This window comes from Chiloscyllium punctatum, chromosome 32, assembly GCF_047496795.1.
Source record: "Chiloscyllium punctatum isolate Juve2018m chromosome 32, sChiPun1.3, whole genome shotgun sequence".
Lineage (NCBI taxonomy): Eukaryota > Metazoa > Chordata > Chondrichthyes > Orectolobiformes > Hemiscylliidae > Chiloscyllium > Chiloscyllium punctatum.
The window spans coordinates 15,465,394-15,489,180 of record NC_092770.1 but is presented as its reverse complement, the minus strand read 5'-3'; the positions used below and the strand labels follow the sequence as shown (position 1 = coordinate 15,489,180).

Below are 23,787 nucleotides of genomic sequence, written 5' to 3'. Positions count from 1 at the left end.
CTAGGATGTTGCCTGGTATGGAGGGAAGGTCTTATGGGGAAAGGCTGAGGGACTTGAGGCTGTTTTTGTTAGAGGGAACAAGGTTGAGAGGTGACTTAATTGTGACATATAAGATAATCATTGGGTTAGATAGGTCAGACAGAGCTTTTTCTGTGGATGGTGATGGCTAGCACAGTGGGACATAACTTTAAATTGAGGGGTGATAGATGTAGGACAGATGTAAGAGGTATTTTCTTTACTCTGAGTAGTAGGGGTGTGGAACGCACTACCAGCAACAGTAATAGACTTGCTAACTTTAAGTGCATTTAAATAGTCATTGGATAGGCATATGGACGAGAATGGAATAATGTAGGCTTCAGATTGGTTCCATAGGTTGGTGCAACATCGAGGTCCTGTACTGTGCTGTTATGTTCTATGAAAGATTAGGCCTGGATGGCTGATAGATAAATGTATTTTCACTGGAACTGATTAGCTAATTATGTAAATTCTATTGATAACTTTTTTCCAAATTCCAGTACTTCAGACCAAATAGATTTATTTAAAATGATCTCACTTATTTGTAAGGCAGTATAGTTATTTTAAACTTGCTTTTCTTTGATGGGGTATGGGTGTTGCTGGCAAGACCAGCATTTGTTGCCTGTCTCTAATTGCCCTTGAACTACACCATTTCATGGAAGAACACTAAGAACCAAAACCAGTCATGATCATCCTGCTCTTTGTCACTGACAGTAGATTTTAATTTCAGGTTTACCAGTTGAACCTAACTTCCACCCAATGCTTTTATGAGATTTGAACCCATGTCCCTAAAGCATTAGCCTGGACTTTTGGATTACTAGTTGAATATGATCACTACTACACTACTATATTGTTTGGGCCAAATTGATAAATATATTTAATTTGATGTTAAATTGGAAAGTGTTTTAATATACAATGATTAGCTTAGCCATTTCATATGACTAAAGACCCATTGGCAGTTATTGCAAAAACTGCATAAAATTGTTCATATGTTATATTTCTCAGTGATTGGTATTTTGATTGCTGAACCTCAATATGGATAATAGAGGCAACTCTGAAATGGCTGAGTTTCAAGAAAGGTTTATAAAATATTCCCATTAAATACAAGCAACCAGTTTTGTATCGAATCCACACAATCTTGATTAGTCTGATGTTTGGTATAATTTACTCTTCACATAAAAGCAAAAAAGAAACTTTGTTTCAAATATGGATGATCATATTTCATCAAATTGGTTAACATTGTTTTGAAAGTTTCAAAGGTTTGTATTTCAAAAATAGAAAGCAGCTATACTTAGGAAAAGATTATGTAACATTTCATATCAGTCATTCAGGTGTCATTAAAATCATGTTACAGAATTAGTTATACAATTCTTTTACATTTATTCTTGATTTTTCACTTTTGATCATCATGAAATCCCTATCTCCAAACTTTTTGTGCATAAAGACTAATATGCAGTTACAATATTAACCACTAGGGGCCATCAAATAACAGCTATTTCCCTTTGATCCTCAATATTGGAGATTATGGGAGTCTGAATTTGTCACCAGAGGATGTTGTTTTCTTTCCAATGTTGATGGATGAAAAGTAGTTTCCAAAGTTCTCGCTGTGTGATTTTTATTGGTGATGGATCTTCAACTGTTTGCCTTTCAAAAATTGATGCAGGTCCAATGGCAATTTGACCATTTTGGACTTGTTGGTACTTCAACTGTCATGAAGTGTGTACTGCAGATGCTGGCGATGAGAGTCAAGATTAGAGTGGTGCTGGAAAAGGACAGCAGGTCAGGCAGCATCCCAGGAGCAGGAAAATCGATGTTTCAGGCAACCCTGATGAAACGTCGATTTTCCTGCTCCTCAGATGCTGCCTGACCTGCTGTTCTTTTCCAGCACCACTCTAACCCTGATATTTCAACTGTGACAGTTTTGGTGGGTTCTCTTTAAGACAGAAGTTAAGAATCTGAGCAGAATACAAAAATGGCCACAAACAGAACTATTGAAACAAGAGAAAAGGAGTAACAATGCACTATTCTTGGTTGTTAAGAATGAAGCACTAAGTGATCTCTTAATTTTACAAAGTCAAGATTTCCCCAGTATCGTTACAAAAATTGTGCATTGCAAAACCTTTGAATTAAATTTTAAAAATGTTTGATTCCAGAATTCAAAGAGGTGGCTTTTGAAGGGAGATTGAGTAGACTGGGACTACGATTGTTGAAATTTAGAAGGATGAGGGGGAAATCTTATCAAAACATACATTTATGAAGGAAATAGCTAAGATAGAAGCAGGGAGATTGTTTTCACTGGTGGGTGAAACTAGAACGAGGGGGAATAGCTTCAAAATAAGGGAAAGCAGATTTCGGACTGAATTGAGGATAAACTTCTTCACCCAAAGGGTTGTGAATCTGTTAGATTCCCTGCCCAGTAAAGCAGTTGAGGCAGCCTCATTACATGTTTTTAAGGCATAGATAGATAGATTTTGAAGTGTAAAGGAATTCCAGGTTATGATGAGCAAGTGGGAAAGTGGAGCGGAGTCCATGAAAGGAATGGTGGAGTAGGCTTGAGGGACCAGATGCCTACTCCTGCTCCTATTTCCTGTATTCTTATGAATAATGAGGGATATCCTTTTTGGACGCGTGCACAATACTGTCGGCCAGGTATTGCAAAGCTACGTGCAGGAGAAAGGTTCCTTCGCCTTTCACACCACCTGAACAGTATCTGAACTCAACAGCAATACTCTCACAAGCAACCCAATAAGATTGTCAACTGTGGGCCAATTTATATCACATGATGGATGATTTGAGGCTGAGGTTTATCTTTACCGAAGTGAACTCACTCTGCTCAAATTTAATTTCTGGTAGGGGTCCTAAAGCTAAGAGGAGATTTATATGCTTTCAATCCCGGTAAACTGAAAGCCAGCAGTGCAAAGGCTGAGTACTAATCCAGATCACCAAAGCCAGCATATGTTCTAGTGTCCCTACCTTTGAGCCAAGTGGCTTAGATTCAAGTCCCAGCTGCTCCAGAGGTATATAACATCCCTGAACAGTTGATTAGAAAATATTTTGTACCTAGGCATAACATGAATTAAGTAAGTATTTCTATTTCTTTAAAGATGATATTTGAGGCTGGAAGCAGTATAGCAAATAAAATTTGTAATTTCTTCAGGTGAATTGAATTGAATTGATTATCACGTGTACTGAGGCACAGTGAAAAAGCTTTGTCTTGTAAGCAATTCAGGCAGATCATATAGTTAAGTAGCATAGATAAATAAATAATAGGTAAACAGTGGCAAAAACAAAAACACAGGTACAGGTGAATGTTAAGAGTTTGCGAGTCCATTCAGTATTCTAACTACAGGAGGGTAGAAACTGTTTCAAAACCAGCTGGTGCGTGTGTTCTTCTCCCCGATGGTAGAGGTTGTAGAAAAACATTGCCAGGGTGGGATGGATCTTTAAGAATGCTGGTGGCCTTTCCTTGAATGCAGGTCTGGTAGATTGATTCTAAAGATGGAAGGTTGGCCTTTGTGATTGTCCAAGCCAAGTTCACCACTCTCTATAACGGTTTCTGACCTTGAATAATATAGTTGCCATACCTGGTAATGATACATCCAGACAGAATGCTCTCGATGGCGCACCTATAAATGTCGGTGTGGGTATTCGCCGTTATGCCAAATTTCCTCAGCTGCCTGAAGAAGAAGAGACGTCGTTGGGCTTTTGTAACCAGTGTGGCCACATGAGTCCAAGAAAGCTTGTTGTGAATGACCACTCCCAGGAGTTTGACATTCTCCACTCGTTCCACCTCTGCGTAGTTCATGTGAAGGGGGGGCATGAGTAACATCCTGCAGAAAGTCAATAATGAGTTCCTTGGTTTTGCTGGCATTGAGAGCTAAGTTGTTCTCAATGCACCATTTTTCCAGGTCTTCCACCTTCCGTCCGTAGTCTGTTTTGTCGCCATCTGAGATTCGACCGATTGTGGCGGTGTCATCAGCAAACTTGTAAACGGCATTAGTCTGGTATTTGGTAGCACAGTGATGGGTATACAGCGAGTATAGTAGGGGGCTCCAGTGTTGAGTGTTAGTGAAGATTAAATATTGTCCCCAATCTTCACTGATTGTGGGCTGTGGGTCAGGAAACTGAAGATCCAGTTGCAGAGAGTGGAGCTTAGTGCGAGATCACTAAGTTTAGTAATCAGTCTTGAGGGGATAATAGTGTTGAAGGCTGAACTGTGGTCAATAAGTAGGATTCTTACGTAGCTGTTCATGGTGCCAAGATATTCTAGGGAGGAGTGAAGGGTAAGTGATATGGCATCTGACATGGATCTGTTGGTGCAATAGGCAAATTGGAGTGGGTCAAGAGTAGTGGGTAGGCTGGAGTTGATTAATGCCATGACCAGCCTTTCAAAGCACGTTAGGGCCACTGGTCGGTAGTCATTGAGAATTGCTGCATCAGCCTTCTTAGGCACAGGGATGATGTGGCCCCTCTTGAAACTGGCAAGGATAGTGGTCTGCTACGGGAAGAGGTTGAAGATGTCCGAGAAGACCTCTGCCAGTTGATCTGTACGTACTGAGTACAGGGCCTGGTACTCCGTCTGATCCCATCATTTGGATTCACACAAAGGAAAACTGATCTGACCTCTATTGTGATGACTGTCGGCATAGATTTGTCAGGATCTCAAAGTGAGCATAGATGGTGTTGAGATGATCTGGGAGGGATATGTCGTCGTCTGCTATCTTGCACTGTTTCTTTTAAGAACCTGTGATGTCATTCAGTCCTTACCATTGTCGCCGTGTATCTGTCTGGGTCTCTAGTTTGGATCGGGTATTGGTCCTTGGCTGTCTTAATGGCTCTGCAAAGGTCATACTTGGATTCCTTATATTTGAGTGGGCCTTTTGATCTGAAGGCCTCACGTCTGGTTTTTAGCAGGTTCTGTATGTCCTGATTCATCCAGGGTTTCCTGTTGGGGAACACCGGATTGACTTACTCTGTGTACAGTCCTCCACACACTTGCTGATAAAGTCTGTGATGGTGGTTGTATACTCGTCCAAGGTACCTGCCGACTGTTTGAACATGGCCCAGTCAGCAGATTCTGTAAAATCTGTAATTATTTTTAATGAAATGTTTGAAAATGATTTTTAGGAATTTGCATTATTTCTAAAGAGATCAATTGTCAGCCTTTAGGATAATAAGAAATATTCATCCACATGATGTGACAATGACTGACTTGAATCTAGTACAAACAGGGAGTTAAGAAAGAAGCTGTGTGGTGGTCAGGAACAAAGATCTAAAAGCAGAGGAGCAGGGGGGAGAGGGGATTGTGGTGAGGAAGGTCAAGATGATCAGTGCACAGATGCAAAGTCAGAGAAATATAAAGCATTCTTTTGATGAGGTGAAGCAAAAAAAGCTCTGGAATAGGTCAGTTTTTCTGTTTGACAGACAAGGGGTCAGGAGTTCTTGGATGCAATGCATGAGCTTGCTAAAATGATCTAACCTGCAAAGCTGTGAATCATGAGGAGCCACTAAAGAGCTTGTTGCTTTTGCAGAAATGGCCCAAAGGTGTTTGGTGTTTTCATGGAGTGTTCATGGTCAGCTGCTTGAAAAGGAACTTTAGAAAGCTACACCATCCGACCTGCTGTGCCCAAGGGAGAGGGGTTTTGCAGAAGCATGCCTTGCTGATGATATTCCTATCCATGAAACTTGAAGGTGAACACCTTCATCAGTAGGATTCATGACCTACCCTGCACGAATAAAGAACACCATATTGAGAAATTGTGTAGCTATGTCATGCCTCATTTGAGCAGGAAGTGATATGAATGCTTATGGTTACATAAGATACATATTTATTGATAATGGGAAATATACCATTTTTATTGAAGTATAAATAGTTTGCTCATTCTTGTGTAATTTGTGTTGGTTTTGAGTCGTCTTAAAGTAAAACCTTCAAAAAGTAGAATCGATCAGTAAATTCGGTTATTTTGGTTTCCTAATGGAGATCACAATCATTGGAATCGGAATCCTTCGGGGCTGTGGAGACAAACTATGTGATCAGATCATATACAATTGCAGTTTTGTATTTGCAGATGCGTTCTATTTTGTTTGAAAAGCACACAACCTGAAGGCGTCCAGTCAGTGACAATTTATAAATTCCTACTTCGGAAATAGAACTAGACTGACTCCAGGTTGGAATACAGATAGATTCTAACTTCACATCTTGCATGCATTGTCTATGCTGAGATGTCACTTTTTTTAAACATACTGACAAAACCTTACGTTATCCTGGGGCTGTGACTTGAAAGAAATTCTGGAATTTACATATTAATCAAAACCTGCATCCCCATCCTAAGTGATTAAAGACTTAACAGCAATCTAGGTTAGTTCAATACATCACATTAGTTGTATGACAGTTGTATGATCTTTTACTATAAATTCTGTGAACTATAATCCTGCTCCACCAGCTACCTGACAAATGAACAGCGCTCTGAATTTTCAAATAAACCTATTAGACTAGAACCTGATGTTGTGTGATTTTTAACTTTATACAATTGTAAAACATTTATGTTGTCAAAGGGAATAAGGGTGACATTGTGAGGTCATTTCAAACATGTGAAGTTGTATTTATTTTTAAGTGTCATAAACAAAAAATGATAATTGTTAAATGAAATGAGTCGTTGATATTCCAAATGACAAGTCTAATTATGTTGTCATTAAATATAATTTATAATGACAAACAAATCCTTCCTGGCACCACAATGAGATTATGATTATAGCCTAATAATACACTGCTGCTGCTTTTTAAAAAAACTGATGTCTTCATAGAAAAGAATCAAATCAGTTGAAAAGTTTATTATGGATGACACTTAAAAGCATTCATAACTCAAAGGGGTGAGGTGATAGCCTAGCAGTAGTGATCACCAGACCATTAATCCAGAGACCCAGGTACGGTGGCATGGTGGTTAGCACTGCTGTTTCACAGGGCTGGGGACCTGGGTTCAATTCCCACCTCAGGCAACCGTCTGTGTGGAGTTTGCACATTCTCCCCATGTCTGCGTGGGTTTCCTCCCACTGTCCAAAAAATGTGCAGGTTAGGTGAATTGGCCATACTAAATTGTCTGGAGTGTTAGGTGAAGGGGTAAATGTAGGGGTCTGGGTGGATTGCTCTTCGGAGGGTCGGTGTGGACTTGTTGGGCTGAAGGGCCTGTTTCCACACTGTAAGTAATCTAATCAAATGGTGGAATTTGAATTCAAGTTTTAAAAAGTCTGAAATGAAGATAAACAGAGAAACCACTGTTGACTGCTGGGGAACAGCTGCCTAGTTCACTACTGTCTTTTAGGAAAGGAAACTGCTGTCCTTACCTGGTATGGACTACATGTGACTCCAGACCCACAGAAACGAGGCTGACTCTTAAGTGCCCTCAGGGTAATTAAAGATGGGCAATAAATGCTGTCTTGCCAGTAATGCCCACATCCTGTGAATGAATTAGTTTTAAAAATTGTAGTCTAACATAAGACTATTGCTTCAAAGGCAAATCAGGGCAGGACTTATACATTGAATGGTAAGGTCCTGAGGAGTGTTGCTGAACAGAGACTTTGGAGTGCAGGTTCATAGTTCCTTGAAAGTGGAGTCCCAGGTGGATGGGATAGTGAAGAAGGTGTTTGGTATTTATTGGTCATTGCATTGAGTATAGGATTTGGGAGGTCATCTTGCTGCTGTACAGGGCATTGGTCAGGCCACTTTTGGAATACTGCATTTAGTCCGGGTCTACCTGCTATTGCAAGGATGTTGTGAAACTTGAAAGGGTTCAGAAAAGATTTACAAAGATGTTGCCAGTGTTGGAGGGTTTAGCTATAGGGAGAGGCTGAATAGGTTGGGGCTATTTTCCTTGGAGCGTCAGAGGCTGACAGGTGACCTTGTAGAGATTTATAAAATCATGAGTGGCATGGATAGGGTAAATAAACAAGGTCTTTTCCCCAGGGTGGGGGAGTCCAAAACTAGAGGCTTAGGTTTAAGGTGAGAGGGGAAAGATTTAAAAGGGATCTAAGAGGCAGCTTTGTCATGCAGAGGGTGGTGCTTGTTTGGAATGAGTTGCCAGAGGAGGTGGTGGAGGCTGGTAAAATTACAGCATTTAAAAGCCTTCTGGATGGGAATATGAATAGGAAGGGTTTAGAGGGATAGGGCCCAAGTGCTGGCAAATGGGACTAGATTACTAAAGAGGAAATATGCAGAGAAAAAATGAGGTACGAAGGTAAACTGGCTAATAATGTAAAGAAGGATAGTAAAAGTTTTTTTAGGTATGTGAAAGGGAAAAAAATGGTTAAGACTAAAATTGGGCCCTTGAAGACAGAAACAGGGGAATATATTATGGGGAACAAAGAAATGGCAGAAGAATTGAATTGGTACTTCAGATCTGTGTTCACTGGGGAAGACACAAGCAATCTCCCTGAGGCTGAAGGACCTGAACTTAAGGGAATTTATATGTGCCAGGAATTGGCCATTTATGAGCCAGGAATTGGGGGGACAGAGAGAGGGGGACAGACCATTTAGGACACAGATTAGGAGAAACTTCTTCACCCAGAGAGTGGTGGCTGTGTGGAATGCTCTGCCCCAGAGGGCAGTGGAGGCCCAGTCTCTGGATTCATTTAAGAAAGGGTTGGATAGAGCTCTCAAAGATCGTGGAATCAAGGGTTATGGAGATAAGGCAGGAAGAGGATACTGATTAGGAATGATCAGCCATGATCATATTGAATGGTGGTATAGGTTCGAAGGGCAGAATAGCCTACTCCTGTACCTATTGTCTGTTGTCTATTAGGTTAGGATATCTGGTTAGCATGGATGAGTTGGACTTGAAGGGTCTGTTTCCTTGCTGTACATCTCTATGACTCTAATTATCATCTGACTTAAACATGTTCATTTAACAGTTCAGATGATGTGTTGTTTTTGGGCTGATGAAATTGGAACTATAAACTCCTTTTTGAAATAAGTCTTTATACATTCCAGAAATATTTTTAAATATTTTGATTTTATATTGCTCCCTTTTTAGCAAACATTGAATCATCTCAGATATGCCTCCAATCCCCACATACACAAATAGTCATTCTAATATGTGAGGGCAGACATCAAGTGTGAGCAAGGTATTTTTCATGAGGGACAAGAAGAACATCTCATTACTATATTGAACTAACCAGTAATAAATGCTGAACTACAAAATATTGTTCCAGAGTGGAAATTCTCTGATTTCAACCCAATAACCTAACAATTCTTTCTACGTTTAACCTAGGAGTGTTGTTTTTGACTCGATGCCAATCTGCATGACAAAATACATTCAGCAAATTTGCCTTTGAGGAATTTCACTTTTAAAATGAATTTTTATTGCCTTGAAAATGTTTACCAACAATTTCAACAGAAAATAAGCTTTCAGCCATTGATGCAAGCTGGGAAGTATTTTAACTGCATTACACATGGCCAGGTGAGATGGTCCTGAAGTAGAATTGAGAGACAGTGACAAAACATTGACTCTGTCACTAGGGAAGACTCAGCATTACTCTTGGTGTCCAGCATCAGGAAATAATACCAACTCCATGTCCGAATTAGATTGTAGGGAGACTTTTCATATCACCATCAGTTGATACAATCACATTGTGGACAGCAACTTTGAATAGGTTTGACCTACCAGCATTTACACATTGAAATAATGTAGTCTTGCTTCTTTACATTTTTTTTTGTTCATTATGGTTCTAGGGGCTATCAACAGGTGTCTGTGATCTACCTCCATAGCAGTGACAGAGGGGGGAAGTGAATGGCACGGTGGCACAGTGGTTAGCACTGCTGCCTCACAGCGCCAGAGACCCGGGTTCAATTCCCGCCTCAGGCGACTGACTGTGTGGAGTTTGCACATTCTCCCTGTGTCTGCGTGGGTTTCCTCCGGGTGCTCCGGTTTCCTCCCACAGTCCAAAGATGTGCAGGTCAGGTGAATTGGCCATGCTAAATTGCCCGTAGTGTTAGGAAGGGGTAAATGTAGGGGTATGGGTGGGTTGCGCTTCGGCGGGGCGGTGTGGACTTGTTGGGCCGAAGGGCCTGTTTCCACACTGTAAGTAATCTAATCTAATCAAAGTCTAGTCTCCCAGCAACAGAATTTTCAATATTACCTCAGGAAATATTGGCTACTTGAATTCATATCTCAATGCTTTGCCCACTTATATCTCAGCTACATCTGAGTACCTCAGCAACAATCTGACATCAATCAGCAACTACATATATGTAGCTCAATTATTGAGTGTCTATTTGTTTATATGTTTGACTGTTGTGACAGATTTGAGTTCTGTTTCACACCTCACACCCCTATGTAACTAGAGGTATTTTACACTCTACCCCCCTCCCCCCCCATGGGTATTTCCCTCACCCCCCCCCCCCCCCCCCTGTCACTGGGTGGTATTTCCCTCCCCCCCCCTGACACTGGAGGAGGGTGGTTCCTCCCTGAGTCTGACCCGGAAGGTCTCTCCGAAGCCCCGCCCCCTGAGGCCTGTGTTCTTCCGGGAAGCGGTGCCGCGGGTTCGGATCCTGGTCCCGGCGACTGTCAGCGACTCTCCCGGGATCCCGGGGACTGGCTGGGTCGGGTCGGGTCGGACCGGGCCAGCGAAGTGAAGTGAGTCCTGAGCAGGGGCCGAGTCTGTTTGTAACCAGCGGCTGCGAGCGACCTGAGCCTCGGGGGGGGGGGGGAGAGGGATTACTCACCCCCGGGGTCAGGCTCCATTCCACCCCCTCGACCCCACCCCCGTGTTTACGAATTCCAGCGTCTTGAGGTCCAGAGCCTGACTGCTTTACCCTGACCCCTGCCCCCAGACCCCAACCAGCCTCAGCCGCTGTCTCCCTGCCTCTCCTGGTTTAGACTTTAACCCCCACATCTTCCCCCCCCCCCCCCGACGTAATCTTTAGAATTCCCCCACACCCCCCGATATCAACCTCAGTCTCCCCCACACGCCCTTGATGTCAACCTCAGTCTCCCCCACACCCCCCGATATCAACCTCAGTCTCCCCCACACCCCCCGATATCAACCTCAGTCTCCCCCACACCCCCTTGATGTCAACCTCAGTCTCCCCCACACCCCCCGATATCAACCTCAGTCTCCCCCACACCCCCCGATATCAACCTCAGTCTCCCCCACACCCCCGATATCAACCTCAGTCTCCCCCACACCCCCCGATATCAACCTCAGTCTCCCCCACACCCCCCGATATCAACCTCAGTCTCCCCCACACCCCCCGATATCAACCTCAGTCTCCCCCACACCCCCTTGATGTCAACCTCAGTCTCCCCCACACCCCCCGATATCAACCTCAGTCTCCCCCACACCCCCCGATATCAACCTCAGTCTCCCCCACACCCCCCGATATCAACCTCAGTCTCCCCCACGCCCCCCGATATCAACCTCAGTCTCCCCCACACCCCCTTGATGTCAACCTCAGTCTCCCCCACACCCCCCGATATCAACCTCAGTCTCCCCCACACCCCCCGATATCAACCTCAGTCTCCCCCACACCCCCGATATCAACCTCAGTCTCCCCCACACCCCCAATGACAAGCTGAATCCCCCCCATGTCAAACTCAATCTCCCCCACCTCCCCCAATGTGAACCTCAGTCTCCCCCACGCCCCCTGATGCCAACCTCAGTCTCCCCATGCCCCCTGATGCCAACCTCAGTCTCCCCTGATGCCAACCTCAGTCTCCCCCACGCCCCCTGATGCCAACCTCAGTCTCCCCCACGCCCCCTGATGCCAACCTCAGTCTCCCCCACGCCCCCTGATGCCAGCCTCAGTCTCCCCCACGCCCCCTGATGCCAACCTCAGTCTCCCCCACGCCCCCTGATGCCAACCTCAGTCTCCCCCACGCCCCCTGATGCCAGCCTCAGTCTCCCCCACGCCCCCTGATGCCAACCTCAGTCTCCCCCACGCCCCCTGATGCCAACCTCAGTCTCCCCCACGCCCCCTGATGCCAACCTCAGTCTCCCCCACGCCCTCTGATGCCAACCTCAGTCTCCCCCACGCCCCCTGATGCCAACCTCAGTCTCCCACACGCCCCCTGATGTCAACCTCAGTCTCCCCCACGCCACCTGATGTCACCCTCAGTCTCCCTTATCCTGACGTTAACTTCAGTCTCCCCCATTCTGATGTCACCCTCAACCTCCCCCACACCCCCAATGTCAAACTGAATCTCCCCCGATGTCAAACTCAATCTCCCCCACCTCCCCCAATGTGAACCTCAATCTCTCCCACTCCCCCGATGTCCATCTCAGTCTCCCCCACCCCGATTACGAATGTCTGTCTCCTCCATCCCCTGATGTCAACCTCAGTCTCCCCCACCCCCACTGATGTAAACCTCAGTCTCCCCACTCCCTCAATGTCAACCTCAGTCTCCCCTACCCCCTGATGTGAAGTTGAATCTTCCCCACCCTTTTGATATGAACCAGCCCCCATGATAGAAGTGCAGCTGCAGGGCAGAATTATAAAATTATGCCCAATGATGATAAACAGAACGATGACTGACTTTGATTTTGCGAAAATGTCACTGTTTCTGAAAGTATCTGCAATGACTATCCAACTTGGAAAGTTAAATCATTCAATTGAATGAAATGTGACTGGTGAGAGCAAACCAGTTGTCATCAATTTCAAGGTTAATGATATTTGCAAATTTCGCAAATTTTAAGAACCGATAATGTCTGTTGAATCATTTCAACACAGGTCCCACGTGAACCTCTGTGCCCACCATCGGAACCTCCGTCCTTGTCTCCACCGCCTGACCCGTGGCCCCCAATTCCCACCCCTCCCACCTGTGTCTTGGGCCCTATTCCCCTGCTGTCTCAGTTTCCTCCCTCCTATATTTCTAAGCCTGAGTATTCCCACACTCTACTCACTTTTTGAGTCCCAGTCACTGCACCCCACACACTATACCATCAGCACATTGGGAAGTCATTATGATGTAGGGAGTTGGGGGGGGTTACCAAAATTACATCTTTTTTTTTCCCACCATCAGTTCTATCCTAACCTCAAGGCTCTATAATATCATCTCGGAGTTTTCATTTCTGAGCTCACTGTATTCAGTCAAATATGTAACACATGATTTACTACTTGACTACTTGACTTATTTTTGAATACCACATTAGTGGTTGTGAGATGGAGCTTCCATAGTTATGTTGGAGGTCATTGCCAAGTGTTGACAGAGTCAATGAAAAAAACTGGGCCCAAGTATACTTTACATTTATAAACGGATAAGGAGACACTCTGAAACCACCGTTATAAGTATAAATAAGAGTGAATTGTTATTGGCATGGTGTAACAGGCAGGAATAAATAGGCAGAATTCTCATCGGAACTGTCAGCTTCAAAGTGAGAGGGCTGGGTCTTTACTTTGAGACTAACCTGGAGTCCAAGGAATGTATTTCATTTAAGTGAGTCATTTGTCAGTTCTGGGTTTTGATTTTGTGTGGGAAATTGTACCTTTCTTCAAAGATGCATAGATTAGTTGAGGATTGTCGTTTCAGCAAGAATGCTGATTTTCACAAATTGTATGTTAAGAAGGAAGATTTAACTGGAGATGGACAAGGACAAAAGCAGTTTAGCAGAAAGAGAAAGTCTAAATTATGCTATTGGCAAATATTCAGTGTTTGGTTATATTTGTTGTGCTAAAGATAAATCAGAAGTTATAGATTAGTTGGAAATATTACTTTAATCGGATAACTTTCTTCACCTAAGTTGTATAATGTTGGCAGAAATTTGAATTTGCATCACAGTAACTGTCAGCAATAACTGTGCATCTTAGAAGAATGACTGTAATAAATACAGATATGATTAAACACTCCTGTGTTTAATACATGTATGTTACCAGATACAAGTTTAATGAACGGAGTTGTTTCGAATTGTTGCTCCTTGGCTTGGAGGATTACTTGAATTTTATATATGTAATCTGATTTATCCAAGACTGACACTTTATAGAAAACCTATTTCTTCATGATATTTGAAGGTCGGATCTGCTGAATTAGATGGCACTTATACATACTTTATGTTTCTCAGATTTCACTGACTTTTATTATGTCATTTTTTGAAGACTACAAAACATAGAACATAGAACATATACTGTACTTGTAATGTGGACTTTATCTCTGAGATTTGGAAGCCATCTAAAAATGAATCGCATTCAGCATTTCAAGTTTTGAGGCTTTTTAGCGCGTGGAAAATTGTACTAGATAAGATTGGCTGTCTGTTTTGCTTCTCTGAGACCTGTGACTGTACCTGATTCAGTTATGTTTCATATTTTGTATTGTATGATAGTGGTTCTTTTGATGTTTTGAGACTGATTAGAGTATCTTCTCTTAGAGTATCTATATGTGAATAGGCCCTAGTCTCCAGCCAGCTGATTTTTGCAACTGTTTATTTTGGCTGAAATGCATGTAAAATGCCTTGTCAGACTGGCTGAACTCTGCTTGGCACATGTTGACGCTCGCTCGTATTGCAAACTGTCTCGACCAAGTGATAGTGAATGTGTAATTTTCAGAAAGATACAATCAAAATACTTGCCATTTGGCCTTTACCAAGTTTCATTCTCCAGTAGCATATGTATTACTACTTTGCAAACAGAATGTATGTTGGAAATCTGAAGCAAACACAGAATGCTAGAGAAACTCAGCAGATGTGACAGAAGCTGTGGAGAGGAAAACAGAGTTTCTGACTTTTTGTCTGACATGTTTGCTACAACTTTGCACATAGTTGAATGTAGCTTGCCTAAAACTGCATGACATACCTGTGTTTTGTCATGTGTCAGAGAATTTAGATTATAGTACAGTATGGAATATGATTATTATTTGCCAGCATCTTCCATGAGATGGTATAACATACCCACATGTAATGCCAATTATCAAGGTAATAGAGTTGATAAAAACATAAACCATTGCCCATTTAGACCAGCAATGTTTAATTTTTTTCTTGATTCTAATCAATTGTCACCACCTCTTGAAAAAACACCAACCTTCTGCCGGGTTGCATTTACGTGGAAACTGGAAGCACTTTCATTCCCCAGATCAGCTAAATGTTCTAATGTTTGGACCCTTTTGCAAGACATGGAATTGAGTTGGTGTACCTCGCTTGGGGGTGCTTACTTTTGCATCTATAATGTAGCAAGATGGCTGAAACAAAAATGAGACAGTTGTAACCAATAGACTTGGTCGAAGTGATAGATTTTATGGAGCATCTTAGATTAAAGAGAAAGATCATGAGATAGAGGGGTTCAGGGAAGGATTTGCTGCTTTTATAAGTGACCAATTTTTTTTGTTTGTTTGTTATAAGTGTGTATTTTCCCTTCATGAATTCTATCCAACAACTTTGACAATAACTTTGAATTATTGGTACCTTTTAGCATCATAAGATGTCTCAAGGCTGGTCACACAATTGTTTTAAAACTTTAGCGCAGCTGAGCAAGCTTGAATCAAAGCAGTAGGTTTTAAGGCACATCTTAAAGGAGGGTAAAGTGGTTGTAGATGGCAAAGGCTTTTTAACTTAGGTGAATTCCTTATATGTGAATTCATGCTGGAGATCACCATAATAAAATTATAAGACGTAAGAGCAAAAGTGAGGCATTCAACACATTGCATTTGCTCCACCATCCAATGAGATCATGGCTGATCTGATAATGTTCAAATCCACTTTCCTGCCTTTTTTTCAAAATCTTGATTCCCTTATTGGTTAAAAGCATATTTCAATCTTGAATATACTGAATGACCCAACCGTCTGCGGTAATGAATTCTATAGATTTACTACCGTCTGAGTGAAGAGATTTCCCTGCATATCTGTCTTAAATTGGTAAACTCTTATTCTGAGATTAAACCTTCTTATTCTAGACTCTCTTGACAAAGTTAAAAATCACACAACACCAGATTATAGTCCAACAGGTTTATTTGGGAGTACAAGCTTTCGGAGCGTTGTTCCTTCATCAAGTAGCTAATGGAGTAGGAACATAGGACACAATTTATTGCAAAAGATCATAGTGTCATACACTGTTGCAATATAATGAACAAACCTAGATTGCTGTTAAGTCCTTCATCTTTTAGGATGGGTTGCAGGTTTTAATTCATTAATATGTAAATCCCAGAGCCACATTTCCTGGATAACTTAAGGTTTTATATAAAAAGGTGACATCTCAGCTCAGACAATACATTAAGGTGAGGTTAGAGTGTGTATGTATTCCAAACTTGAGTCTGACTGGTTCTGTTTCCAAAATAGGAATTTATAAAATGTCACATGGATTATAAAGGATATTGACTGCCTACAGATTGTGTGCTTTTTGAACAAAATGGGATGTATCTACAAATACGATTCAGCAATGCATTGCCTAAGCTGAGATGTCACCTTTTGTTTAATCAAGCCTTAAGTTATCTTGGGAATGTGACTTGAAAGAAGTTCTGGGATTTACTTTTAATGAATCAAAACCTGCAACCCATTCTAAAAGATGAAAGACTTAACAGTAATCTAGGTTTGTTTGATATACGGTATCAGTTGTATGACACTGTGATCTTTTTCTTTAAATTCTGAGCGCTATGATCCTACTCCACTAGCTACCTGACAAAACAGTGACGCTCCGAAAGCTTGTACTTCCAAATAAACCTGTCAGACGATAACCTGGTGTCATGCCATTTTTAACTTTTTCCACCCCAGTCCAACACCAGCACCCCCACATCATGACTCACTGACGAGGAATACCTTTCTGCAATTATCCTGTCACGTTTCCAAAGAATCTTGTATGTCTTGGAAAACGGACTGCAACATTTTCCCAAAAACAGACATTCAGCTAACTGGTTTATATTTGCCTTTAATTTTGTTTCCTTCCCTTTTCACAATAAAGGTGTTACGTTGGTAGTTTCCAGTCCTCTGGGACATTTCTGATAGCTAAGGATTCTTGAAATATTGCTACGAGTGCATCCACAATCTCTAGTTCCTTCTTTTAATATCCTAGGATGTATTCCATTAGCTCCAAGAGACTTATTAGTCTTTAGCTCCAATAGCATCCCAGTTTAAGCCTAGCTAAGTGTGAATGTCCCGGGTCTCGGACATGCACACACACCCCAATTCTATGCAGATGGTTGTTCTTTCCTTTTTCCTTGTCATACTGCCAGCATTAAGATTGGGAATTTACCATGATGAGGAAACAAAAATGCAAATGCCTGTGTTATGAAGGGCTTTTGCTCAAAACGTCGATTTTACTGCTCCTCGGATGCTGCCTGAACTGCTGTGCTCTTCCAGCACCACTAATCCAGAATCTGGTTTCCAGCATCTGCAGTCATTGTTTTTACCTTATTGTTTTTTTAGATTAGATTAGATTACTTACAGTGTGAAAACAGGCCCTTCGGCCCAACAAGTCCACACCGCCCCGCCGAAGCGTAACCCACCCATACCCCTACATCTACATCTACCCCTTACCTAACACTACGGGCAATTTAGCATGGCCAATTCACCTAGCCGGCACATCTTTGGACTGTGGGAGGAAACTGGAGCACCCGGAGGAAACCCACGCCGACACAGGGAGAAACTGTTGTTGACACTGTACTTTTGTGTTTCAAAATTCTGTCCTATCCCTTGGCATTACGCCTATCACAATATTACAGGCCTTGTTTCATGATAAGATCTGTTATATATAGACTAGCAGATGTAGAGGAATGATTACAAAAGCTGTAATCGAATTAAGGAATTCAAAGAATGAATTGAGTGAAAGTTTGGTTTTGTAAGCCATCTGTTGGTATGTATTTAAAATGTAGCTTGTCATTACTCTTGGGGCTTTAAACATTTAATCATTTTCTTCTAATGATTCTTAGTGGTAATCCAAACTGTCCGTGCACTTTCTGCTGCTTATATTAAATTATTAATAACTGATGCCATTTTTACAGTTCCTAAACGTAAGACAAATGCTATGCACACTTTGTTAGAATTAATATTCTATCTGATATAATTTTTGCCAGAAGGAATTTGAAGATATTTAGTTTATGTGGATATAGAAAATTGATTTTAAAGTCATCTTTTAAAATGCCCAAGAATTGGTTTTCCAACTTGGTCAGCTATGGTATGCTTGTAATACATTTGCCTCTGAGTGAGAGGATTGTGGGGTCAAACCCATTCTCGTAATCTGAGCACATAATTCCATTCCTGTGAAACAGAAAAATGAAGGGAGTATTCACGTGTTACATTAGTCCTGTACCATTTGCAGTTCTGTATTAAGACGAAAATTTTAACCATGAATTTATTTTCTTTCATGGGTGGAAATACAAGATCCAGCTGTACTAATCAGTGGAATTCTCCCAAGTGTCTTGCAAAAGCAAGTCATTGAGGAATAAGAGCCATTCCACGCTGTGTCCTATTCTGTCCTGTTCTGTTCTATTCAAAAATTAAATCTGGATCATACCGCTTTCAATGATTTGTGTGCATATAGCCAAGTTCCCTCAGTTCCTGTACCCCAACCACTTTAGCTAATCTCAGCTGGTGTGCTGCAATTGGCATCAGTGCCTTTCAACTTTGGATGTCAACTACCCACCAAATTTCCTATTACTGATCACCATTCAGTATTACATGAAGCAAAATGCATGCTAAGTAATTTGGATTGCTGGTCTGCCCTGGAAATACAGCAAAATAATAGTGGATGTGGAGTGGTATCCTGCTGAGAGTGTATTTATAAAAATGTATTAATTCCTAGAATATGAGCATCACTGGCTGAACTGAATGAAACAGCCTTGCAAGCCAGACTTCAGTTGAGTCAACTCTGTTACTGTGGGCCTGGAGTCACGTGGACCAACCAGGTATAGATTTGAACCCATGTCCTCTGGGTATTAGATGAGGACTGTGAATTACCAGATCAGTAACATTACCACAACACCTCTGCTGCCTGCTCTGTGAGAGTTGGGTGAGATGTTTAAGATGAAACAAATAGAAACACCATGTTTTTGATTAGCAAGTGTAAGATTTGTGCAGCCTTTAGGGGAAGGGTAAATTCAGTGATCATTTTTCGAATGGAGGTCGGAGGAACGATTTTGATACTGTATAACTGTAACAAAAGTTTGTCATTTTATAAGCTAAGTCTCCCAACATAGAAATTCATTTTTGATTTTTAAAAGATTGAATTGTCACTTGCTTGCTAGTTGTCTATGAGTGTTTATTAATATGAAATTATTTCATTCCTCTAAAGAAGTTAAAATGTTGATGTTTCACTTCTGGGACCTGGTTTCCTATCTGCCTTGTCCATAAGATTCCTCACAGTTTGACAAATTGGTTGTTTTGCATGGATGGCTGATGTGGGAATAAAAGTGTCTTACTGGTCCCTTAGAAAATACGTACCAGAAGATAGATGCAACACTTTGGGGTATTTTGGTCAAATTGTGCCAATAATTTTCAACTGGATGTTTACAGAAGCTGCCATCTTGAGAAAGTTAGTGAAGGAGGGAGTGTGCAATAACCACTTGCATAGCTTATGAAACCAACTTCGTGGCCATTGGGAAGTAGTGAGGGACTACAGGTAATTGAATAGCTGTTTCAATCTGTGATGGGCTGAGTAGCTATCTATTGGGCTGAAAGATTGCATAATTCAGAATGGAGTAAGTCCTCTGAACAGGTCATTGATTTTGAATCTCAGTCACAGACAGTAGGAGTTTGTGGTTGGATAAGACTGCATATATTTAGGAGATTCCGTTGGGACCTATTTTAAGAAACTTATTTGATGCATCAACAGCAAATGTAAACAAAATGTCAGGTGCGTTTTGTTAAACTATCTGACATATCCATATTAAAATACTCATCATTTTATTTGATGAAGCAGAACTTAACATTTTGCCAATTTTTCTCTAGTTTGCTAAAGCACTGCCTTTTGCTTGGCAATGGTCCCATTTATAAAAATTGTACATTCCTTCCTGTTGCGCTTAAAGTGTGCACCTGACTTTCTCTATCATATAGAAAGAACATAGACCAGTACAGCACAGTACAGGCCCTTCCACCCTCGATGTGGTACCGACCTTTTATCCTACTCTCTTCAAAGAAACTCTCCAGGAATACAAAGCAAGTCAGTCTGTCTGCAATCTCTTAATTGACGTGTGTGAATTCACCCAGTGTTTACATAACAGTTTCTAAGTTGACCACTAAGAATCCAGTATTTACCTATGAGCAATTACATCTTATACTCTTGGAAAGATGTACCTTGGTTTTTTCACAGCTGAATATTACTTGCGTTTCGCATGGCACCGTGTACCTATCCTCCAAATACAGCATATACACTATCTTACTGGGTAAACTGCCATCATACTTTCAATGTCATGTTGTCAAAAAACTTGGGGAGAAAAGTTTTCTAGTCATTTACAATATCTGTAAGAACTCCCTGGGAAAAGTTATTGGTTTCATTATGTCTACAACCTCTTAATCAACCATAGCATTGTGCTTGTCAAAAAGACAAAAACAACCATTTCTATAGGACAGGGAGATTCATTCTTCGCAACACTTTGATTTTTCTACTAGGACTGTGTTCCGTTAAAGCCAGGATGTATAATGAGTAAACTGACTCAATCGTCTCAACAATTTCAGCCTTAACAACCTGCATGTTAATGCCCTTCACTTAGGAAGGCATCCTAAAGTGCTTCATGCAACATATTCGAAATAAGAATGCAAGGGCACTTTGACTCTATGTATTTCAGGTTGTAGTCCTGCCTGTTAAATGACTTTTTTCCTTCTGAGAAAGATTGTTTTGTATATGACTTCAATGAAAAGGCAAATCAGTCAGTGTGTGTGGATCCACTAGCAAGTATTTGTGCCTTTTCAGAGCAGAATTATACACCAGTGGTGGATCATCAATTGTATATATTTAAAGTAAAATATTTATTAATACATGTTCAGAGGTTGAACTGGTCACAAATGATTTCCTATTGAGTGGTGTATTATACAGTGGTATAATAACCTGATAATACTAGTATGTTTTCATCAAAGGAAACGCTGAGAGACTCGTCTGTCATGAGAGTTACGTTTTCTGGTGTGATTATTGTCAATGATAAGACTGGCAGAAAGGTTGAGGATGTAGTTGACAAACCCTGCCCTACTGTGCTCTCTCTGTCTTTCATTCTGAAATGCAAATTTTGCTGAGATTTTTTTCATTGAAAGTAGATGTTTTTTCTTCAAGTATTCCAAAAATGTAGACATGGGGATGGGGGAGGGCCATCTTTGTCAATGGAACTGTGATAATATTTATTTATTGAACAAAAGCAGAGTCAGACAGAAAATACAATTCAGAGTTTCTAGACAATTCACTTACAAATTAGTCCTGGAAGACCGAACAAACTGCTCTGTCCAATATTGTTAGACACCAGGATCCAAAATGCATCACAAGATATCAAGCCTCAACCTGGTATATCATGCAGAACATTAGGCTGTGCATTGTGGACTCCATAAGCTAATCGATAAATGCATAAGGTAAAGCATATATAAGAAGAAAGAAAAAGATTTTGGTTTGTTATGGTACACATCCAAAACACTTCGTACCCAATAAAGTCCTGCTAAGACCTTAAAAATTATGAAAAGGAGTAGGCCGTTCAGCCCATCGAGCCTGCTCTGCCATTCAATAGGATAATGGTTGATTCAGCATTCCTCATGTCACTACAGCCCTTTCCCTGTAACCCTTGATTCCCTGATGATCAAGAATGTATCTCAGTCTTATATACGCAAGAACTCTGCTGCACAGCTCTCTGTGACAAGTAGTTCCAAAGACTTGCAACCCTCTGGGAGAGGAAATTCCTCTTAATCTTGATTTATTGTCATGTGTATCAAAGTACAGTGAAAAGTTTTGTTTACAAGCAGTACAGGCAGATCGTTGTAAGCAAGAATGTACAAATCAAAAAGACTTAGAGGCATGCAGGTTACATTGTACAGGGCGTATACTAGCTGAGATCAACATTAGCAAGAGCAGCATTACTTGAGGATGCAGAGTCCATTCATCAGTCTAATAATGGCGGGGAAGAAGCTGTTTCTGAACCTGCTGGTCCATGTGTTCAAGCTTCTGTATTTTATGCCTGACAGAAGAGGTTGTAGGAAATCATTAACAGGATGCAAAGAGTCTTTGAAAATGTTGGAAGCCTTTCTGCAGCAGTAAACTGTGGAAATGGAGTCTGTGGATGGAAAGTTGGCTTTCATGATGGTGTGATCTGTGCACACCACCTTCTGTAGTTTCATATGGTCCTGGGCAAAGCAGTTGCTGTACCAGGCCATTATACACTTGGACAGTATGCTTTCACTGGTGCATATGTCAAAATCTCAGTCTGAAATTGGTACCTCTTTATTCTGAGACAATGTCCTAGACTTTCAGATGAGGGCAGCATTCTTTCAGCATTTACCTAGTCAGGCCGCTTAAGAATCCTGTGTGTTTCAGTGAAATCACTTCTCACTCTTCTAAACTCCAGTGAGTAGCATCCCAACCTGTTTAGTTCATAAGACAATCCCTCATCTGAGTGAAACTTCTCCTGAACTGTCTCCAATGAAATTGAATCTTCACTTAAATAAGGAGACCAAAACTGCTCTTCGTACTCCAGATATGGTGTCACCAACACTTTGTACAGTTGCAGTAAATCTTCCCTATTCATATACTTCAATAGGTGTTACGTAAGGGCCAACAATCTGTTAGCCTTCCTGATTGCAGTGTCTTTGGTTATCATTATTTCAATGTAGGGTACAAGTGCCTGAAGTTTTGCATGGGCTGCAGGGTTCTGAATTAATTAATTAACTTATTTATTTCTCCAAAAGTCATTATGTCTGGCAATGTAGCATACCATTAGTATTTGACTGAAGTGTCAGCCTGAATTTCATGTTCAGGTATCTTGAATTTTGCTTGAAACCACCACCTTCTGATTTCAAAGTGAGTAACCTATGGTTAAGACCTACAAAAAATGACATTCGGCTTTGATTAAAAAAAAAGTAAAATTGTGTAAAAAATAAGTTTGAGACATTCAATTCAAAAATTCCACAATTCCATAGCATGAAAATAAAACTCAAACTATTCAATGATCCTATATCAGTAGCCTGATTCACTTTTTGGGTAAACTATTTTATAGGAGTGTGATTTTAAAATAGTGTCTCCAACTCGAGGTCTGGAGCTGTCATGCTTCAGATTTTACGTTTTTAATTTTATTTTACAGTTGCAATGCAATCCAAAGAAATAGAGATAAAAATCACACAATACCAGATTATAGTCCAGCGGGTTTATTTGGACACACTAGCTTTTGGAGCGCTGCTCCTTCATCAGGTGGTTGCTGAAGAAGCAGCTCTCCGAAAGCTAGTGCTTCTAAATAAACCTGTTGGACTATAACCTGGTGTTGTGTGATTTTTAACTTTGTACACCATAGTCCAACACCAGCATCTCCAAATCAAAGCAATGGAGAAAGCCTGTCATACCCCGAAACCTGAAGTTAACAATGGCTGATTGTCTCAACAGCAGCTCCAATTACCTGGAGACCAAAATTAAGAGCTATATGGCCAGAGTGAATAATACCTATGATCAATAAGATGGGGAAACTGCAGATTGTGCAGAAATTATTTAAAGGCTGTGGTTTTATTAGAGCATATAACTGATAACTTTTTGGAATTTGGTTTCATTTGGAAGGCTCTAATGCAACATAATCCTATTTTCTTTTTAAAAATAGCCTAATCAGCCCTTATATTTTAATGTTGATGTTGAGTTACATTCATCCACAAACTCTATATTGATAACTTTAGAAGCTAAGACCTCAAACCACA

At 41.2% G+C, this 23,787-nt stretch overlaps 1 protein-coding gene across 1 annotated transcript in view; it reads left to right on the top strand.

The window, feature by feature from the left end:
* Positions 1-10,524: 10,524 nt before the first annotated feature.
* Positions 10,525-23,787, top strand: part of frs2a (fibroblast growth factor receptor substrate 2a) — a 121,281-nt gene continuing 108,018 nt past the window's right edge. Inside the window, exon 1 of the mRNA XM_072551705.1 lies at positions 10,525-10,643. The gene's annotated coding sequence lies outside the window, so the exon portion shown is untranslated. The remainder of the gene's footprint in view (positions 10,644-23,787) is intronic.